This window comes from Xenia sp. Carnegie-2017, unplaced genomic scaffold, assembly GCF_021976095.1.
Source record: "Xenia sp. Carnegie-2017 unplaced genomic scaffold, XeniaSp_v1 HiC_scaffold_6, whole genome shotgun sequence".
Lineage (NCBI taxonomy): Eukaryota > Metazoa > Cnidaria > Anthozoa > Malacalcyonacea > Xeniidae > Xenia > Xenia sp. Carnegie-2017.
Genome location: NW_025813526.1, coordinates 3668211 through 3689022, shown reverse-complemented (window position 1 = coordinate 3689022; position 20812 = coordinate 3668211). Strand labels below are relative to the sequence as shown.

General features: G+C 29.2%; 11 non-coding genes and 9 pseudogenes across 11 annotated transcripts; all 20 read left to right on the top strand.

Annotated features, from left to right (window-relative positions):
• Nucleotides 1–266: 266 nt before the first annotated feature.
• LOC124458626 lies at nucleotides 267–386 on the top strand (annotated as a pseudogene).
• A 735-nt stretch (nucleotides 387–1121) lies between these two features.
• On the top strand, nucleotides 1122–1237 carry LOC124458631 (annotated as a pseudogene).
• Nucleotides 1238–1980: 743 nt separating this feature from the next.
• LOC124458616 lies at nucleotides 1981–2099 on the top strand (annotated as a pseudogene).
• A 721-nt stretch (nucleotides 2100–2820) lies between these two features.
• Nucleotides 2821–2937, top strand: LOC124458625 (annotated as a pseudogene).
• A 748-nt stretch (nucleotides 2938–3685) lies between these two features.
• Nucleotides 3686–3804, top strand: LOC124458605. The gene has a single exon (XR_006953316.1). It is a non-coding gene; the product is annotated as a 5S ribosomal RNA (ribosomal RNA).
• Nucleotides 3805–4553: 749 nt separating this feature from the next.
• Nucleotides 4554–4672, top strand: LOC124458614 (annotated as a pseudogene).
• A 1604-nt stretch (nucleotides 4673–6276) lies between these two features.
• LOC124458582 lies at nucleotides 6277–6395 on the top strand. The gene has a single exon (XR_006953294.1). It is a non-coding gene; the product is annotated as a 5S ribosomal RNA (ribosomal RNA).
• A 750-nt stretch (nucleotides 6396–7145) lies between these two features.
• LOC124458581 lies at nucleotides 7146–7264 on the top strand. The gene has a single exon (XR_006953293.1). It is a non-coding gene; the product is annotated as a 5S ribosomal RNA (ribosomal RNA).
• A 3498-nt stretch (nucleotides 7265–10762) lies between these two features.
• LOC124458621 lies at nucleotides 10763–10881 on the top strand (annotated as a pseudogene).
• Nucleotides 10882–11630: 749 nt separating this feature from the next.
• On the top strand, nucleotides 11631–11749 carry LOC124458588. Its single transcript, XR_006953300.1, has one exon. It is a non-coding gene; the product is annotated as a 5S ribosomal RNA (ribosomal RNA).
• A 745-nt stretch (nucleotides 11750–12494) lies between these two features.
• Nucleotides 12495–12613, top strand: LOC124458579. Its single transcript, XR_006953292.1, has one exon. It is a non-coding gene; the product is annotated as a 5S ribosomal RNA (ribosomal RNA).
• A 749-nt stretch (nucleotides 12614–13362) lies between these two features.
• Nucleotides 13363–13481, top strand: LOC124458615 (annotated as a pseudogene).
• Nucleotides 13482–14222: 741 nt separating this feature from the next.
• Nucleotides 14223–14337, top strand: LOC124458630 (annotated as a pseudogene).
• A 736-nt stretch (nucleotides 14338–15073) lies between these two features.
• On the top strand, nucleotides 15074–15192 carry LOC124458578. The gene has a single exon (XR_006953291.1). It is a non-coding gene; the product is annotated as a 5S ribosomal RNA (ribosomal RNA).
• Nucleotides 15193–15935: 743 nt separating this feature from the next.
• LOC124458604 lies at nucleotides 15936–16054 on the top strand. The gene has a single exon (XR_006953315.1). It is a non-coding gene; the product is annotated as a 5S ribosomal RNA (ribosomal RNA).
• Nucleotides 16055–16792: 738 nt separating this feature from the next.
• Nucleotides 16793–16911, top strand: LOC124458613. The gene has a single exon (XR_006953323.1). It is a non-coding gene; the product is annotated as a 5S ribosomal RNA (ribosomal RNA).
• Nucleotides 16912–17657: 746 nt separating this feature from the next.
• On the top strand, nucleotides 17658–17776 carry LOC124458577. Its single transcript, XR_006953290.1, has one exon. It is a non-coding gene; the product is annotated as a 5S ribosomal RNA (ribosomal RNA).
• Nucleotides 17777–18511: 735 nt separating this feature from the next.
• LOC124458576 lies at nucleotides 18512–18630 on the top strand. The gene has a single exon (XR_006953289.1). It is a non-coding gene; the product is annotated as a 5S ribosomal RNA (ribosomal RNA).
• Nucleotides 18631–19370: 740 nt separating this feature from the next.
• On the top strand, nucleotides 19371–19489 carry LOC124458575. Its single transcript, XR_006953288.1, has one exon. It is a non-coding gene; the product is annotated as a 5S ribosomal RNA (ribosomal RNA).
• Nucleotides 19490–20238: 749 nt separating this feature from the next.
• On the top strand, nucleotides 20239–20357 carry LOC124458618 (annotated as a pseudogene).
• Nucleotides 20358–20812: the final 455 nt, after the last annotated feature.

Genomic DNA, 20812 nt, shown 5'->3' with positions numbered 1-20812 from the left:
ACATAAGTTATGCATTAGTATACCAAAATGAAAGCATCCACAGTGTAAAATGTTCACATTTTTATCACACAAAATATGTATAAAACTAAACAAAGTTTCTATACACCTTAAATTTCATAAATTTTATTCTAATTTGATATTGATGAGACATTCCAAATACATTCTAAATAGCAGTTTTTAATTCTTCGATAAAATAGAGGCTTACTACTCATGTTTACAGTTATGTTATACATAATGTAAAGTAGAAAACCTTTTTCACTTTAACTTTTAGCTGACCAAACCACAAGTAAAGCACTGGTTCTCGTCTGATCACCAAAGTTAAGCCTTGTTGGGGGAAGTTAGTACTTAGATGGGTGACTGCCTAGGAATACATCCTGTTGTAGATTTTTTTGAGTCATATCTGTTATAAATATGTAAAATCAAATCAAAACAAATGCATAAATATTCAAAACTCGAAAAGCCACTGTTGAAACATTCTTGTTTTGTAACATCAAAGAAACTTGTAAAAGAAGTTACAACTTCATTTTTAGATTTAGTTTTACATAATATTTGTCAAATGTCTTATTAATTGAATAATTCAAATAATTATTCAACAATTAATTTTTCATCGATAAAAGACAAATTCAAAGTCATCCTTAATAGTATTTTATAAATAATGTAAACCTTAAAACACTTCTTTCTTACTTTATCAAATACCTACCAGCATACTGCAAAAGAAAAATAGTTCTTTATCAAATCGAAAAATAAGCCTTATTCGGAAATAAAGTAGTAGGAGGGCTGACTACCGTGGAATATTGATTTTTAGATACTTCTAACAAAATAAGAAATATTGATCATTAAAATAAATACATAAGTTATGCATTAGTATACCAAAATGGCGACCACAGTGTAAAATGTTCACATTTTTATCATAATGCAAAATATGTATAAACTAAACAAAACTTTCTATACACCTTAAATTTGGCTAAAATTTTATTCTAATTTGATATTGATGAGGCGTTCCAAATACATTCTAAATAACCTAGTTTTATTAATTCTTGATAAAATAGAACTTACTACTCATGTTTACAACTATGTTATACATAATGTAAAGTAGAAAACCCTTTTTCACATTCACTTTTAGCTACGACCAAACCACAAGTAAAAGCACTGGTTCTCGTCTGATCACCAAAGTTAAGCCTTGTTGGGGAAGTTAGTACTAGATGGGTGACTGTAGGAATACTTCCTGTTGTAGATTTTTTTGAGTGATATCTGTTATAAATATGTAAATCAAATAAAAAACAAATGCATAAATATTCAAAACTCGAAAAGCCACTGTTCGAAACATTCTTGTTTTGTAACATCAAAGAAACTTGTAAAAGAAGTTACAACTTCATTTTAGATTTAGTTTTACATAATATTTGTCAAATGTCTTATTAATTGAATAATTCAAATAATTATTCAACAATTAATTTTTCATCGATAAAAGACAAATTCAAAGTCATCCTTAATAGTATTTTATAAATAATGTAAACCTTAAAACACTTCTTTCTTACTTTATCAAATACCTACCAGCATACTGCAAAAGAAAAATAGTTCTTTATCAAATCAACAAAAATAAGCCTTATTCGGAAATAAAGTAGTAGGAGGGCTGACTACCGTGGAATATTGATTTTTAGATACTTCTAACAAAATAAGAAATATTGATCATTAAAATAAATACATAAGTTATGCATTAGTATACCAAATGAAAGAAAGCACCACAGTGTAAAATGTTCACATTTTTATCATAATGCAAAATATGTATAGAACTAAACAAAACTTTCTATACACCTTAAATTTCGCTAAAATTTTATTCTAATTTGATATTGATGAGACGTTCCAAATACATTCTAAATAACCTAGTTTATTAATTCTTGATAAAATAGAACTTACTACTCATGTTTACAACTATGTTATACATAATGTAAAGTAGAAAACCCTTTTTTCACATTAACTTTTAGCTATGACCAAACCACAAGTAAAGCACTGGTTCTCGTCTGATCACCAAAGTTAAGCGTTGTTGGGGGAAGTTAGTACTTAGATGGGTGACTGCCTAGGAATACTTCCTGTTGTAGATTTTTTTGAGTCATATCTGTTATAAATATGTAAATCAAAAATCAAAAACAAATGCATAAATATTCAAAACTCAAAAGCACTGTTCAGCATTGTCATCAAACTTATAAAAGAAGTTACAACTTCCTTTTAGATTTAGTTTTACATAATATTTGTCAAATGTCTTATTAATTGGATAATTCAAATAATTATTCAACAATTAATTTTTCATCGATAAAAGACAAATTCAAAGTCATCCTTAATAGTATTTTATAAATAATGTAAACCTTAAACACTTCTTTCTTAGTTTATCAAATACCTACCAGCATACTGCAAAAGAAAAATAGTTCTTTATCAAATCAAGAAAAATAAGCCTTATTCGAGGAATAAAGTAGGAGGGCTGACTACCGTGGAATATTGATTTTAGATACTTCTAACAAAATAAGAAATATTGATCATTAAAATAAATACATAAGTTATGCATTAGTATACCAAAATGAAATGACCACAGTAAAATGAAATTTCACATTTTATCATAATGCAAAATATGTATAAAACTAAACAAAACTTTCTATACACCTTAAATTTCGCTAAAATTTTATTCTAATTTGATATTGATGAGACGTTCCAAATACATTCTAAATAACCTAGTTTTATTAATTCTTCGATAAAATAGAACTTACTACTCATGTTTACAACTATGTTATACATAATGTAAAGTAGAAACCCTTTTTCACATTAACTTTTAGCTACGATGACCACAAGTAAAGCACTGGTTCTTGTCTGATCACCAAAGTTAAGCCTTGTTGGGGGAAGTTAGTACTTAGATGGGTGACTGCCTAGGAATACTTCCTGTTGTAGATTTTTTTGAGTCATATCTGTTATAAATATGTAAATCAAATCAAAAACAAATGCATAAATATTCAAAACTCAAAAAGCCACTGTTCAAAACATTCTTGTTTTTGTAACATCAAAGAAACTTATAAAAGAAGTTACAACTTCCTTTTTAGATTTAGTTTTACGTAATATTTGTCAAATGTGTTATTAATTGGATAATTCAAATAAATACTCAACAATTAATTTTTTTCATCGATAAAAGACAAATTCAAACTCATGCTTAATAGTATTTTATAAATAATGTAAACCTTAAAACACTTCTTTCTTACTTCATTAAATACCTACCAGCATACAGCAAAAAGAAAAATAGTTCTTTATCAAATCAACAAAAATAAGCCTTATTCGGGAAATAAAGTAGTAAGAGGGCTTACTACCATGGAATATTGATTTTTAGATACTTCTAACAAAATTTGAAATATTGATCATTAAATAAATACATAAATTATGCATTAGTATTCCAAAATGAAAGCATCCAGAGTGTAAAATGTTCACATTTTTATCATAATTCAAAATATGTATAAAACTAAACAAAAGTTTCTATACACCTTAAATTTCGCTAAAATTTTATTCTAATTTGATATTGATGAGACGTTCCAAATACATTCTAAATAACCCAGTTCTTTTAATTCTTCAATAAAATAGAACTTACTACTCATGTTTACAACTATGTTATACATAATGTAAAGTAGAAAACCCTTTTTTCACATTAACTTTTAGCTACGACCAAACCACAAGTAAAGCACTGGTTCTCGTCTGATCACCAAAGTTAAGCCTTGTTGGGGGAAGTTAGTACTTAGATGGGTGACTGCCTAGGAATACTTCCTGTTGTAGACTTTTTTGAGTCATATCTGTTATAAATATGTAAATCAAAAATCAAAAACAAATGCATAAATATTCAAAACTCGAAAAGCCACTGTTCGAAACATTCTTGTTTTTGTAACATCAAAGAAACTTATAAAAGAAGTTACAACTTTCTTTTTAGATTTAGTTTTACATAATATTTGTCAAATGTCTTATTAATTGAATAATTCAAATAATTATTCAACAATTAATTTTTTTCATCGATAAAAGACAAATTCAAAGTCATCCTTAATAGTATTTTATAAATAATGTAAACCTTAAAACACTTCTTTCTTACTTTATCAAATACCTACCAGCATACTGCAAAAGAAAAATAGTTCTTTATCAAATCAAGAAAAATAAGCCTTATTCCGGAAATAAAGTAGTAGGAGGGCTGACTACCGTGGAATATTGATTTTTAGATACTTCTAACAAAATAAGAAATATTGATCATTAAAATAAATACATAAGTTATGCATTAGTATACCAAAATGAAAGCATCCACAGTGTAAAATGTTCACATTTTTATCACAATGCAAAATATGTATAAAACTAAACAAAAGTTTCTATACACCTTAAATTTCGCTAAAATTTTATTCTAATTTGATATTGATGAGACATTCCAAATACATTCTAAATAACCCAGTTTTTTAATTCTTCGATAAAATAGAACTTACTACTCATGTTTACAGTTATGTTATACATAATGTAAAGTAGAAAACCCTTTTTTCACTTTAACTTTTAGCTACGACCAAACCACAAGTAAAGCACTGGTTCTCGTCTGATCACCAAAGTTAAGCCTTGTTGGGGGAAGTTAGTACTTAGATGGGTGACTGCCTAGGAATACATCCTGTTGTAGATTTTTTTGAGTCATATCTGTTATAAATATGTAAATCAAATCAAAAACAAATGCATAAATATTCAAAACTCGAAAAGCCACTGTTCGAAACATTCTTGTTTTTGTAACATCAAAGAAACTTATAAAAGAAGTTACAACTTTCTTTTTAGATTTAGTTTTACATAATATTTGTCAAATGTCTTATTAATTGAATAATTCAAATAATTATTCAACAATTAATTTTTTCATCGATAAAGACAAATTCAAAGTCATCCTTAATAGTATTTTATAAATAATGTAAACCTTAAAACACTTCTTTCTTACTTTATCAAATACCTACCAGCATACTGCAAAAAGAAAAATAGTTCTTTATCAAATCAAGAAAAATAAGCCTTATTCCGGAAATAAAGTAGTAGGAGGGCTGACTACCGTGGAATATTGATTTTTAGATACTTCTAACAAAATAAGAAATATTGATCATTAAAATAAATACATAAGTTATGCATTAGTATACCAAAATGAAAGCATCCACAGTGTAAAATGTTCACATTTTTATCACAATGCAAAATATGTATAAAACTAAACAAAAGTTTCTATACACCTTAAATTTCGCTAAAATTTTATTCTAATTTGATATTGATGAGACATTCCAAATACATTCTAAATAACCCAGTTTTTTAATTCTTCGATAAAATAGAACTTACTACTCATGTTTACAGTTATGTTATACATAATGTAAAGTAGAAAACCCTTTTTTCACTTTAACTTTTAGCTCTGACAAACCACAAGTAAAGCACTGGTTCTCGTCTGATCACCAAAGTTAAGCCTTGTTGGGGAAGTTAGTAGATGGGTGACTGCCTAGGAATACATCCTGTTGTAGATTTTTTTGAGTCATATCTGTTATAAATATGTAAATCAAATCAAAACAAATGCATAAATATTCAAAACTCGAAAAGCCACTGTTGAAACATTCTTGTTTTGTAACATCAAAGAAACTTATAAAAGAAGTTACAACTTCCTTTTTAGATTTAGTTTTACATAATATTTGTCAAATGTCTTATTAATTGAATAATTCAAATAATTATTCAACAATTAATTTTTTTCATCGATAAAAGACAAATTCAAAGTCATCCTTAATAGTATTTTATAAATAATGTAAACCTTAAAACACTTCTTTCTTACTTTATCAAATACCTACCAGCATACTGCAAAAAGAAAAATAGTTCTTTATCAAATCAGAAAAAATAAGCCTTATTAGGAAATAAAAGTAGTAGGAGGGCTGACTACCGTGGAATATTGATTTTTAGATACTTCTAACAAAATAAGAAATATTGATCATTAAAATAAATACATAAGTTATGCATTAGTATACCAAAATGAAAGCATCCACAGTGTAAAATCTTCACATTTTTATCATAATGCAAAATATGTATAAAACTAAACAAAAGTTTCTATACACCTTAAATTTCGCTAAAATTTTATTCTAATTTGATATTGATGAGACGTTCCAAATACATTCTAAATAACCCAGTATTTTAATTCTTTGATAAAATAGAACTTACTACTCATGTTTACAACTATGTTATACATAATGTAAAGTAGAAAACCCTTTTTTCACATTAACCTTTAGCTACGACCAAACCACAAGTAAAGCACTGGTTCTCGTCTGATCACCAAAGTTAAGCCTTGTTGGGGGAAGTTAGTACTTAGATGGGTGACTGCCTAGGAATACTTCCTGTTGTAGATTTTTTATGAGTCATATCTGTTATAAATATGTAAATCAAATTAAAAACAAATGCATAAATATTCCAAACTCAAAAAGCAACTGTTCGAAATATTCTTGTTTTTGTAACATCAAAGAAACTTATAAAAGAAGTTACAACTTCATTTTTCGATTTACTTTTACATAATATTTGTCAAATGTGTTATTAATTGGATAATTCAAATAATTATTCAACAATTAATTTTTTTCATCGATAAAAGACAAATTCAAACTCATACTTAATAGTATTTTATAAATAATGTAAACCTTAAAACACTTCTTTCTTACTTTATCAAATACCTACCAGCATACTGCAAAAAGAAAAATAGTTCTTTATCAAATCAAGAAAAATAAGCCTTATTCCGGAAATAAAGTAGTAGGAGGGCTGACTACCGTGGAATATTGATTTTTAGATACTTCTAACAAAATAAGAAATATTGATCATTAAAATAAATACATAAGTTATGCATTAGTATACCAAAATGAAAGCATCCACAGTGTAAAATGTTCACATTTTTATCATAATGCAAATTATGTATAAAACTAAACAAAAGTTTCTATACACCTTAAATTTTGCTAAAATTTTATTCTAATTTGATATTAATGAGACGTTCCAAATACATTCTAAATAACCCAGTTTTTTTAATTCTTCGATAAAATAGAACTTACTACTCATGTTTACAACTATGTTATACATAATGTAAAGTAGAAAACCCTTTTTTCACATTAACTTTTAGCTACGACCAAACCACAAGTAAAGCACTGGTTCTCGTCTGATCACCAAAGTTAAGCCTTGTTGGGGGAAGTTAGTACTTAGATGGGTGACTGCCTAGGAATACTTCCTGTTGTAGATTTTTTTGAGTCATATCTGTTATAAATATGTAAATCAAATCAAAAACAAATGCATAAATATTCAAAACTCAAAAGCCACTGTTCAAAACATTCTTGTTTTGTAACATCAAAGAAACTTATAAAAGTTACAACTTCCTTTTAGATTTAGTTTTCATTAATATTTGTCAAATGTGTTATTAATTGGATAATTCAAATAAATACTCAACAATTAATTTTTTTCATCGATAAAAGACAAATTCAAACTCATGCTTAATAGTATTTTATAAATAATGTAAACCTTAAAACACTTCTTTCTTACTTCATTAAATACCTACCAGCATACAGCAAAAAGACAAATAGTTCTTTATCAAATCAACAAAAATAAGCCTTATTCGGGAAATAAAGTAGTAAGAGGGCTTACTACCATGGAATATTGATTTTTAGATGTTCTGTTCAGGTGCCATGCATGATGCATGCTTGGGCTACCATGTCTCTCCAACGTTGACGGTTACGAGCACAGGCAAAGATTTCTGCAGTGTTGGCGATTCCGGTAACTTTCTTAACTCTGTCCAAATACGTTATGCGTTGACGGCCTCGTGCTCTTTTCCTCGATTTTCCTTGCAGCGCAACACATTCCAGGCCTTCCTTCCGAACTACGTGGCCAAGAAAACGAAGTTGTCTCTCGATTATAATACGGAGAGTAGTTCTCTTCACACGGCTCTTCTCATAACCTCTTCATTTGAGACGTGATCAATAAATGACACTTTCAACATCCTTCTCAAAACCACATTTCTGCTGCTTCTAAGTTTTTCTCGAGGTCAGCAGTTAGAGTCCAGGCTTCACAGCCGTAAGTCAGATTGACCAAATGTAGCATTTGAGTAATGCATTTTGAGTGGCATTGATAAGTTTAGGTTGACAAAGATGGATCGCAAGTCTTGAAATTTCAATTTTGCAACAGCAATTCTCTTCTTCACTTCCTTTTGCATCTACATCGGTCGTCAGCAGACTTCCAAGGTAGTTGAAGCTTTCCTTCTCCTCAATATGGTCGTTGCCAATTCTCAAGTAACAGTGGGGCTTTTCTGCAAGTTTGCTGACTACCATCGATTTGGTTTTATCACAGTTGATAGTCAGGCCCATTTCAGCTTCGCTTCCACAACCTGGTCTAATAGTGCTTGCAGTTGTTCTTCAGTGGTTGCAATCAAAACAGTGTCATCCGCATAACGAAGATTATTGAAATTCACACGCCAACCTTCCAGTCCGACCATATGATGGTGCGGAGGATCATCTCACTGTAAAGATTAAAAAATCAGGAGATTGGACGCGGCCGTAAACCACGTTTGTATCCAAACCGAAAGAATATCTTCCACTCGGATGGCCGCTTCCTGATTCCATTACAAATTTCTGATCAATTGAATGTCTTTCCCATCAATGCTGAGTTCTTGCAGAAGTTTCAGGAGCTTCTCGTGCTGAACTTTGTCGAACGCTTTAACGTAGTCGATGAAACATAGGAACACCACTTGTTGTGGTCCCTTCTCACAAAGCATCCAAGAGTGTGTTCCTTGTGCCTTTATCGGGCATAAAACCAAACTGCTCATCTGCGATCTCAGGCCGCAGTTTTGTTCTGACTGTTCAAGAATGATGGTGAGGAGAAGTTTCACAGAGTGGCTCATAGCCTGATGATACGATGGTCCTTGCACTCGGTAGCGCCCGGGTTTCTTAGGCAGCGCAATGAAGACCGGCGAAGAAAGTCGTCTGGAAGTTCACCGGTATCGCGTGATTGAGTATCGTGTGCAGCAATTTTATTCCTTCTTCACCCATTGCTGAATAACTCAACCGGGACATCGTCTGGGCCCAATGCCTTGCCTTCTTCATCTTCCTAATGGCATTCCGGATCTCATCTTCGTTATCTCAGGACCATCGATGTTAGCCTCGATGTGTGGTGGTTCGCCTCGATTATCGTGAAACAGTTCAGTGATGTAACGCGCCCCATCTGCCGCAAATGCCACGAGGTTCTGTCAGCATGACTCCAGTTTCGAACGAATACAACCACTTCTGTTGTTACTTCTTTTCCCTGTTAGCTTCCTGGACCTTATCAAATATCTCGTTTGAGTTTGTACAGCGTTCCATCTCTTAGCATTCTTTATTCAGCCAGGCCTCTTTCGCTTTATTACATTTCTCACGGATCTCGGCATAGCTCAATATATTGCACTTCATTTCTGTTCTTTAGAAGCCTCCGCCGTTCCATCAACTTCAAAATCTCCTCAGTCATCCAGTTCTTGCCAAATTTCTTCTTCTTCTCAGGCAAACTCATCTCGGCGGGGGTTGAACTCACCTGCTATTCTTGTTCATTTCAGGTTCTTTGTACTCTAACTGGTTCTTTCAGTTCTGCTTTTCTTCTTTCGTTGCTTTATTTTGAAGTTTCATTGTCAAAACAGGGATTATGGTCACTGTTGCAGTCTGCCCCAGGGTAAGTCTTTGAGTTAAAACCGAATTACGAAATCGTTCATTGATTGTGATAAAATCGATTTGGTTGTACACGGTCACCTGGGCTAATCCACGTATACAAGCGCCTTGGATGATGCTTAAACCATGTGTTGGTGATGACTTGTCCGTTACGGTTGCACCAATCCACAAACCCGGACGCTCATTCGTGATACGAGGCCAAAAGGACCGACAATCTTTCCGTCCCTATGCACTTTGCATTGAGGTCACCATCAAAATCTTGATGTCAGCAGATTTGCATTGGCAGTAAGCCTCATCAACAGTTTCATAGAATTTCTCAACTTCTTCATCATCAGCGTCCGATGTTGGCGCATATACTTGAATGATGCTCACATTGAATGGGTTTCCCTTCAGCTTGACCAAGATGACGCGGTCAGACAGAGCCCAATATCCCAAAGTACACTTTGATGTATGCTTGTCTAAGATCACTGCAACTCCTTTTTCATGTTTCTGGCCACCTGAGTATATCACCGTACAATTTTCGCGTCTCAGCATTCCTGCTCCAGTCCATCGCACTTCACTCAATCCAAAAACGTTTATCCGTAACCTGTCCATCTCCTGAACAACATTATCTAGCCTGCCCGCTCGGAATAATGTCCTCACATTCCATGTTGCAATTCTTGTTATTACGCAATTGCTTCTAGTAGCTGGATGGCCGATTGGGTCGTGACCTGAAGCCCATCACGTCCTACGATTTTTAGATACTTCTAACAAAATAAGAAATATTGATCATTAAAATAAATACATAAATTATGCATTAGTATTCCAAAATGAAAGCATCCAGAGTGTAAAATGTTCACATTTTATCATAATTCAAAATATGTATAAAACTAAACAAAGTTTCTATACACCTTAAATTTTGCTAAAATTTTATTCTAATTTGATATTGATGAGACGTTCCAAATACATTCTAAATAACCAAGTTTTTTAATTCTTCGATAAAATAGAACTTACTACTCATGTTTACAACTATATTATACATAATGTAAAGTAGAAAACCCTTTTTCACATTAACTTTTAGCTACGACCAAACCACAAGTAAAGCACTGGTTCTCGTCTGATCAGCAAAGTTAAGCCTTGTTGGGGGAAGTTAGTACTTAGATGGGTGACTGCCTAGGAATACTTCCTGTTGTAGATTTTTTTGAGTCATATCTGTTATAAATATGTAAATCAAATCAAAAACAAATGCATAAATATTCAAAACTCAAAAAGCCACTGTTCAAAACATTCTTGTTTTTGTAACATCAAAGAAACTTATAAAAGAAGTTACAACTTCCTTTTCAGATTTAGTTTTACATAATATTTGTCAAATGTGTTATTAATTGGATAATTCAAATAAATACTCAACAATTAATTTTTTTCATCGATAAAAGACAAATTCAAACTCATGCTTAATAGTATTTTATAAATAATGTAAACCTTAAAACACTTCTTTCTTACTTTATCAAATACCTACCAGCATACAGCAAAAAGAAAAATAGTTCTTTATCAAATCAACAAAAATAAGCCTTATTCGGGAAATAAAGTAGTAAGAGGGCTGACTACCATGGAATATTGATTTTTAGATACTTCTAACAAAATAAGAATTATTGATCATTAAAATAAATACATAAGTTATGCATTAGTATACCAAAATGAAAGCATCCACAGTGTAAAATGTTCACATTTTTATCACAATGCAAAATATGTATAAAACTAAACAAAAGTTTCTATACACCTTAAATTTCGCTAAAATTTTATTCTAATTTGATATTGATGAGACGTTCCAAATACATTCTAAATAACCTAGTTTTATTAATTCTTCGATAAAATAGAACTTACTACTCATGTTTACAACTATGTTATACATAATGTAAAGTAGAAAACCCTTTTTTCACATTAACTTTTAGCTATGACCAAACCACAAGTAAAGCACTGGTTCTCGTCTGATCACCAAAGTTAAGCCTTGTTGGGGGAAGTTAGTACTTAGATGGGTGACTGCCTAGGAATACTTCCTGTTGTAGATTTTTTTGAGTCATATCTGTAATAAATATGTAAATCAAATCAAAAACAAATGCATAAATATTCAAAACTCGAAAAGCCACTGTTCGAAACATTCTTGTTTTTGTAACATCAAAGAAACTTGTAAAAGAAGTTACAACTTCATTTTTAGATTTAGTTTTACATAATATTTGTCAAATGTGTTATTAATTGGATAATTCAAATAATTATTCAACAATTAATTTTTTTCATCGATAAAAGACAAATTCAAAGTCATCCTTAATAGTATTTTATAAATAATGTAAACCTTAAAACACTTCTTTCTTACTTTATCAAATACCTACCAGCATACTGCAAAAGAAAAATAGTTCTTTATCAAATCAAGAAAAATAAGCCTTATTCGGAAATAAAGTAGTAGGAGGGCTGACTACCGTGGAATATTGATTTTAGATACTTCTAACAAAATAAGAAATATTGATCATTAAAATAAATACATAAGTTATGCATTAGTATACCAAAATGAAAGCATCCACAGTGTAAAATGTTCACATTTTTATCATAATGCAAAATATGTATAAAACTAAACAAAAGTTTCTATACACCTTAAATTTCGCTAAAATTTTATTCTAATTTGATATTGATGAGACGTTCCAAATACATTCTAAATAACCCAGTTTTTTAATTCTTCGATAAAATAGAACTTACTACTCATGTTTACAACTATGTTATACATAATGTAAAGTAGAAAACCCTTTTTTCACATTCACTTTTAGCTACGACCAAACCACAAGTAAAGCACTGGTTCTCGTCTGATCACCAAAGTTAAGCCTTGTTGGGGGAAGTTAGTACTTAGATGGGTGACTGCCTAGGAATACTTCCTGTTGTAGATTTTTTTGAGTGATATCTGTTATAAATATGTAAATCAAATAAAAAACAAATGCATAAATATTCAAAACTCGAAAAGCCACTGTTCGAAACATTCTTGTTTTTGTAACATCAAAGAAACTTGTAAAAGAAGTTACAACTTCATTTTTAGATTTAGTTTTACATAATATTTGTCAAATGTCTTATTAATTGAATAATTCAAATAATTATTCAACAATTAATTTTTTTCATCGATAAAAGACAAATTCAAAGTCATCCTTAATAGTATTTTATAAATAATGTAAACCTTAAAACACTTCTTTCTTACTTTATCAAATACCTACCAGCATACTGCAAAAAGAAAAATAGTTCTTTATCAAATCAAGAAAAATAAGCCTTATTCCGGAAATAAAGTAGTAGGAGGGCTGACTACCGTGGAATATTGATTTTTAGATACTTCTAACAAAATAAGAAATATTGATCATTAAAATAAATACATAAGTTATGCATTAGTATACCAAAATGAAAGCGACCACAGTGTAAAATGTTCACATTTTTATCATAATGCAAAATATGTATAGAACTAAACAAAACTTTCTATACACCTTAAATTTCGCTAAAATTTTATTCTAATTTGATATTGATGAGACGTTCCAAATACATTCTAAATAACCTAGTTTTATTAATTCTTCGATAAAATAGAACTTACTACTCATGTTTACAACTATGTTATACATAATGTAAAGTAGAAAACCCTTTTTTCACATTAACTTTTAGCTATGACCAAACCACAAGTAAAGCACTGGTTCTCGTCTGATCACCAAAGTTAAGCGTTGTTGGGGGAAGTTAGTACTTAGATGGGTGACTGCCTAGGAATACTTCCTGTTGTAGATTTTTTTGAGTCATATCTGTTGTAAATATGTAAATCAAAAATCAAAAACAAATGCATAAATATTCAAAACTCAAAAAGCCACTGTTCGAAATTCTTTTGTAACATCAAAGAAACTTATAAAAGTTACAACTTCCTTTTAGATTTAGTTTTACATAATATTTGTCAAATGTCTTATTAATTGGATAATTCAAATAATTATTCAACAATTAATTTTTTTCATCGATAAAAGACAAATTCAAAGTCATCCTTAATAGTATTTTATAAATAATGTAAACCTTAAAACACTTCTTTCTTAGTTTATCAAATACCTACCAGCATACTGCAAAAAGAAAAATAGTTCTTTATCAAATCAAGAAAAATAAGCCTTATTCCGGAAATAAAGTAGTAGGAGGGCTGACTACCGTGGAATATTGATTTTTAGATACTTCTAACAAAATAAGAAATATTGATCATTAAAATAAATACATAAGTTATGCATTAGTATACCAAAATGAAAGCGACCACAGTGTAAAATGTTCACATTTTTATCATAATGCAAAATATGTATAAAACTAAACAAAAGTTTCTATACACCTTAAATTTCGCTAAAATTTTATTCTAATTTGATATTGATGAGACGTTCCAAATACATTCTAAATAACCTAGTTTTATTAATTCTTCGATAAAATAGAACTTACTACTCATGTTTACAACTATGTTATACATAATGTAAAGTAGAAAACCCTTTTTTCACATTAACTTTTAGCTACTGACCACAAGTAAAGCACTGGTTCTTGTCTGATCACCAAAGTTAAGCCTTGTTGGGGGAAGTTAGTACTTAGATGGGTGACTGCCTAGGAATACTTCCTGTTGTAGATTTTTTTGAGTCATATCTGTTATAAATATGTAAATCAAATCAAAACAAATGCATAAATATTCAAAACTCAAAAGCCACTGTTCAAAACATTCTTGTTTTGTAACATCAAAGAAACTTATAAAGAAGTTACTTTTTTTAGATTTAGTTTTCATAAATATTTGTCAAATGTGTTATTAATTGGATAATTCAAATAATTATAACAATTAATTTTTTCATCGATACAAGACAAATTCAAACTCATGTTTATTAGTATTTTATAAATGATGTAAACCTTAAAACACTTCTTTCTTTTTAATTAAATACCTACCAGCATACATCAAAAGACAAATAGTTCTTTATCAAATCAACAAAAATAAGCCTTATTCAGGAAATAAAGTAGTAGTAGGGCTGACTAACATGGAATACGTGCATTTTAAGATACTTCTAAGAACATAAGAAATATTGATCATTAAATCAAATACATAAGTTATGCATTAGTATTCTAAACTGAAGCATCCACTGTGTGAAATGTTCACATTTTTATCATAATCCAAAATATGTATAAAATAAAACAAAAGTTTATATATACCTTAAATTTTGCTAAAATTTTAATCTAATTTAATATTGATGAGATGTTCCAAATACATACTAAATAACCCAATTTTTTTAATTCTTCGATAAAACAGAACTTATTACTCATGTTTACAACTATGTTATACATAATGTAAAGTAGAAAACCCTTTTTTCACATTAACTTTTAGCTACGACCAAACCACAAGTAAAGCACTGGTTCTCGTCTGATCACCAAAGTTAAGCCTTGTTGGGGGAAGTTAGTACTTAGATGGGTGACTGCCTAGGAATACTTCCTGTTGTAGATTTTTTGAGTCATGTATAAATATGTAAATCAAATCAAAAACAAATGCATAAATATTCAAAACTCAAAAAGCCACTGTTCAAAACATTCTTGTTTTTGTAACATCAAAGAAACTTATAACAGAAGTTACAACTTCCTTTTTAGATTTAGTTTTACATAATATTTGTCAAATGTCTTATTAATTGGATAATTCAAATAAATACTCAACAATTAATTTTTTTCATCGATAAAAGACAAATTCAAACTCATGCTTAATAGTATTTTATAAATAATGTAAACCTTAAAACACTTCTTTCTTACTTTATCAAATACCTACCAGCATACTGCAAAAAGAAAAATAGTTCTTTATCAAATCAAGAAAAATAAGCCTTATTCCGGAAATAAGGTAGTAGGAGGGCTGACTACCGTGGAATATTGATTTTTAGATACTTCTAACAAAATAAGAAATATTGATCATTAAAATAAATACATAAGTTATGCATTAGTATACCAAAATGAAAGCATCCACAGTGTAAAATGTTCACATTTTTATCATAATGCAAAATATGTATAAAACTAAACAAAAGTTTCTATACACCTTAAATTTCGCTAAAATTTTATTCTAATTTGATATTGATGAGACGTTCCAAATACATTCTAAATAACCCAGTTTTTTTAATTCTTCGATAAAATAGAACTTACTACTCATGTTTACAACTATGTTATACATAATGTAAAGTAGAAAACCCTTTTTTCACATTAACTTTTAGCTACGACCAAACCACAAGTAAAGCACTGGTTCTCGTCTGATCACCAAAGTTAAGCCTTGTTGGGGGAAGTTAGTACTTAGATGGGTGACTGCCTAGGAATACTTCCTGTTGTAGACTTTTTTGAGTCATATCTGTTATAAATATGTAAATCAAAAATCAAAAACAAATGCATAAATATTCAAAACTCAAAAAGCCACTGTTCGAAACATTCATGTTTTTGTAACATCAAAGAAACTTATAAAAGAAGTTACAACTTCCTTTTTAGATTTAGTTTTACATAATATTTGTCAAATGTCTTATTAATTGGATAATTCAAATAATTATTCAACAATTAATTTTTTTCATCGATAAAAGACAAATTCAAACTCATGCTTAATAGTATTTTATAAATAATGTAAACCTTAAAACACTTCTTTCTTACTTTATCAAATACCTACCAGCATACTGCAAAAAAAAATAGTTCTTTATCAAATCAAGAAAAATAAGCCTTATTCGGAAATAAAGTAGTAGGAGGGCTGACTGGTGGAATATTGATTTTTAGATACTTCTAACAAAATAAGAAATATTGATCATTAAAATAAATACATAAGTTATGCATTAGTATACCAAAATGAAAGCATCACAGTGTAAAATGTTCACATTTTCATAATGCAAAATATGTAGCTAAACAAAACTTTCTATACACCTTAAATTTCGCTAAAATTTTATTCTAATTTGATATTGATGAGACGTTCCAAATACATTCTAAATAACCTAGTTTTATTAATTCTTCGATAAAATAGAACTTACTACTCATGTTTACAACTATGTTATACATAATGTAAAGTAGAAAACCCTTTTTTCACATTAACTTTTAGCTACGACCAAACCACAAGTAAAGCACTGGTTCTTGTCTGATCACCAAAGTTAAGCCTTGTTGGGGGAAGTTAGTACTTAGATGGGTGACTGCCTAGGAATACTTCCTGTTGTAGATTTTTTTGAGTCATATCTGTTATAAATATGTAAATCAAATCAAAAACAAATGCATAAATATTCAAAACTCAAAAAGCCACTGTTCAAAACATTCTTGTTTTTGTAACATCAAAGAAACTTGTAAAAGAAGTTACAACTTCATTTTTAGATTTAGTTTTACATAATATTTGTCAAATGTGTTATTAATTGGATAATTCAAATAATTATTCAACAATTAATTTTTTTCATCGATAAAAGACAAATTCAAAGTCATCCTTAATAGTATTTTATAAATAATGTAAACCTTAAAACACTTCTTTCTTACTTTATCAAATACCTACCAGCATACTGCAAAAAGAAAAATAGTTCTTTATCAAATCAACAAAAATAAGCCTTATTCCGGAAATAAAGTAGTAGGAGGGCTGACTACCGTGGAATATTGATTTTTAGATACTTCTAACAAAATAAGAAATATTGATCATTAAAATAAATACATAAGTTATGCATTAGTATACCAAAATGAAAGCATCCACAGTGTAAAATGTTCACATTTTTATCATAATTCAAAATATGTATAAAACTAAACAAAAGTTTCTATACACCTTAAATTTCGCTAAAATTTTATTCTAATTTGATATTGATGAGACGTTCCAAATACATTCTAAATAACCCAGTTTTTAATTCTTCGATAAAATAGAACTTACTACTCATGTTTACAACTATGTTATACATAATGTAAAGTAGAAAACCCTTTTTCACATTAACTTTTAGCTACGACCAAACCACAAGTAAAGCACTGGTTCTCGTCTGATCACCAAAGTTAAGCCTTGTTGGGGGAAGTTAGTACTTAGATGGGTGACTGCCTAGGAATACTTCCTGTTGTAGATTTTTTTGAGTCATATCTGTTATAAATATGTAAATCAAATCAAAACAAATGCATAAATATTCAAAACTCGAAAAGCCACTGTTCGAAACATTCTTGTTTTGTAACATCAAAGAAACTTGTAAAAGAAGTTACAACTTCATTTTAGATTTAGTTTTATAATATTTGTCAAATGTGTTATTAATTGGATAATTCAAATAATTATTCAACAATTAATTTTTCATCGATAAAAGACAAATTCAAAGTCATCCTTAATAGTATTTTATAAATAATGTAAACCTTAAAACACTTCTTTCTTACTTTATCAAATACCTACCAGCATACAAAAGAAAAATAGTTCTTTATCAAATCAAGAAAAATAAGCCTTATTCCGGAAATAAAGTAGTAGGAGGGCTGACTACCGTGGAATATTGATTTTAGATACTTCTAACAAAATAAGAAATATTGATCATTAAAATAAATACATAAGTTATGCATTAGTATACCAAAATGAAAGCATCCACAGTGTAAAATGTTCACATTTTTATCATAATGCAAAATATGTATAAAACTAAACAAAAGTTTCTATACACCTTAAATTTCGCTAAAATTTTATTCTAATTTGATATTGATGAGACGTTCCAAATACATTCTAAATAACCCAGTTTTTAATTCTTCGATAAAATAGAACTTACTACTCATGTTTACAACTATGTTATACATAATGTAAAGTAGAAAACCCTTTTTTCACATTAACTTTTAGCTACGACCAAACCACAAGTAAAGCACTGGTTCTCGTCTGATCACCAAAGTTAAGCCTTGTTGGGGGAAGTTAGTACTTAGATGGGTGACTGCCTAGGAATACTTCCTGTTGTAGATTTTTTTGAGTCATATCTGTTATAAATATGTAAATCAAATCAAAACAAATGCATAAATATTCAAAACTCGAAAAGCCACTGTTCGAAACATTCTTGTTTTTGTAACATCAAAGAAACTTGTAAAAGAAGTTACAACTTCATTTTTAGATTTAGTTTTACATAATATTTGTCAAATGTCTTATTAATTGAATAATTCAAATAATTATTCAACAATTAATTTTTTTCATCGATAAAAGACAAATTCAAAGTCATCCTTAATAGTATTTTATAAATAATGTAAACCTTAAAACACTTCTTTCTTACTTTATCAAATACCTACCAGCATACTGCAAAAAGAAAAATAGTTCTTTATCAAATCAAGAAAAATAAGCCTTATTCCGGAAATAAAGTAGTAGGAGGGCTGACTACCGTGGAATATTGATTTTTAGATACTTCTAACAAAATAAGAAATATTGATCATTAAAATAAATACATAAGTTATGTTAGTATAGTGAAAGCATCCACAGTGTAAAATGTTCACATTTTTATCATAATGCAAAATATGTATAAAACTAAACAAAAGTTTCTATACACCTTAAATTTCGCTAAAATTTTATTCTAATTTGATATTGATGAGACGTTCCAAATACATTCTAAATAACCCAGTTTTTTAATTCTTCGATAAAATAGAACTTACTACTCATGTTTACAACTATGTTATACATAATGTAAAGTAGAAAACCCTTTTTTCACATTAACTTTTAGCTACGACCAAACCACAAGTAAAGCACTGGTTCTCGTCTGATCACCAAAGTTAAGCCTTGTTGGGGGAAGTTAGTACTTAGATGGGTGACTGCCTAGGAATACTTCCTGTTGTAGATTTTTTTGAGTCATATCTGTTATAAATATGTAAATCAAATCAAAAACAAATGCATAAATATTCAAAACTCGAAAAGCCACTGTTCGAAACATTCTTGTTTTTGTAACATCAAAGAAACTTATAAAAGAAGTTACAACTTCCTTTTTAGATTTAGTTTTACATAATATTTGTCAAATGTCTTATTAATTGAATAATTCAAATAATTATTCAACAATTAATTTTTTTCATCGATAAAAGACAAATTCAAAGTCATCCTTAATAGTATTTTATAAATAATGTAAACCTTAAAACACTTCTTTCTTACTTTATCAAATACCTACCAGCATACTGCAAAAAGAAAAATAGTTCTTTATCAAATCAAGAAAAATAAGCCTTATTCCGGAAATAAAGTAGTAGGAGGGCTGACTACCGTGGAATATTGATTTTTAGATACTTCTAACAAAATAAGAAATATTGATCATTAAAATAAATACATAAGTTATGCATTAGTATACCAAAATGAAAGCATCCACAGTGTAAAATGTTCACATTTTTATCATACTGCAAAATATGTATAAAACTAAACAAAAGTTTCTATACACCTTAAATTTCGCTAAAATTTTATTCTAATTTGATATTGATGAGACGTTCCAAATACATTCTAAATAACCCAGTTTTTTTAATTCTTCGATAAAATAGAACTTACTACTCATGTTTACAACTATGTTATACATAATGTAAAGTAGAAAACCCTTTTTTCACATTAACTTTTAGCTACGACCAAACCACAAGTAAAGCACTGGTTCTCGTCTGATCACCAAAGTTAAGCCTTGTTGGGGGAAGTTAGTACTTAGATGGGTGACTGCCTATGAATACTTCTAGTTGTAGATTTTTTTGAGTGATGTGTGTTATAAATATGTAAATCAAATTAAAAACTAATGCATAAATATTCCAAACTCAAAAAGCCACTGTTTGAAATATTCTCGTTTTTGTAACATCTAAAAAACTTATAAACGAAGTCAAAAGTTAATTTTTAGATTTAGTTTTCTATAATATCTATCAAATGTGTTATTAATAAGATATTTCAAATAAATACTCAACAATTAATTTTTTATTACGCCAGTAAAAGACAAATTCAAACTCAAGTTTAACAGTATTTTATAACTGATGTAAACCTTAAAACACTTCTTTCTTACTTCATCAAATACCTACCAGCATACTGCAAAAGAAAAATAGTTCTTTATCAAATCAAGAAAAATAAGCCTTATTCGGAAATAAAGTAGTAGTAGGGCTGACTACCGTGGAATATTGATTTTTAGATACTTCTAACAAAATAAGAAATATTG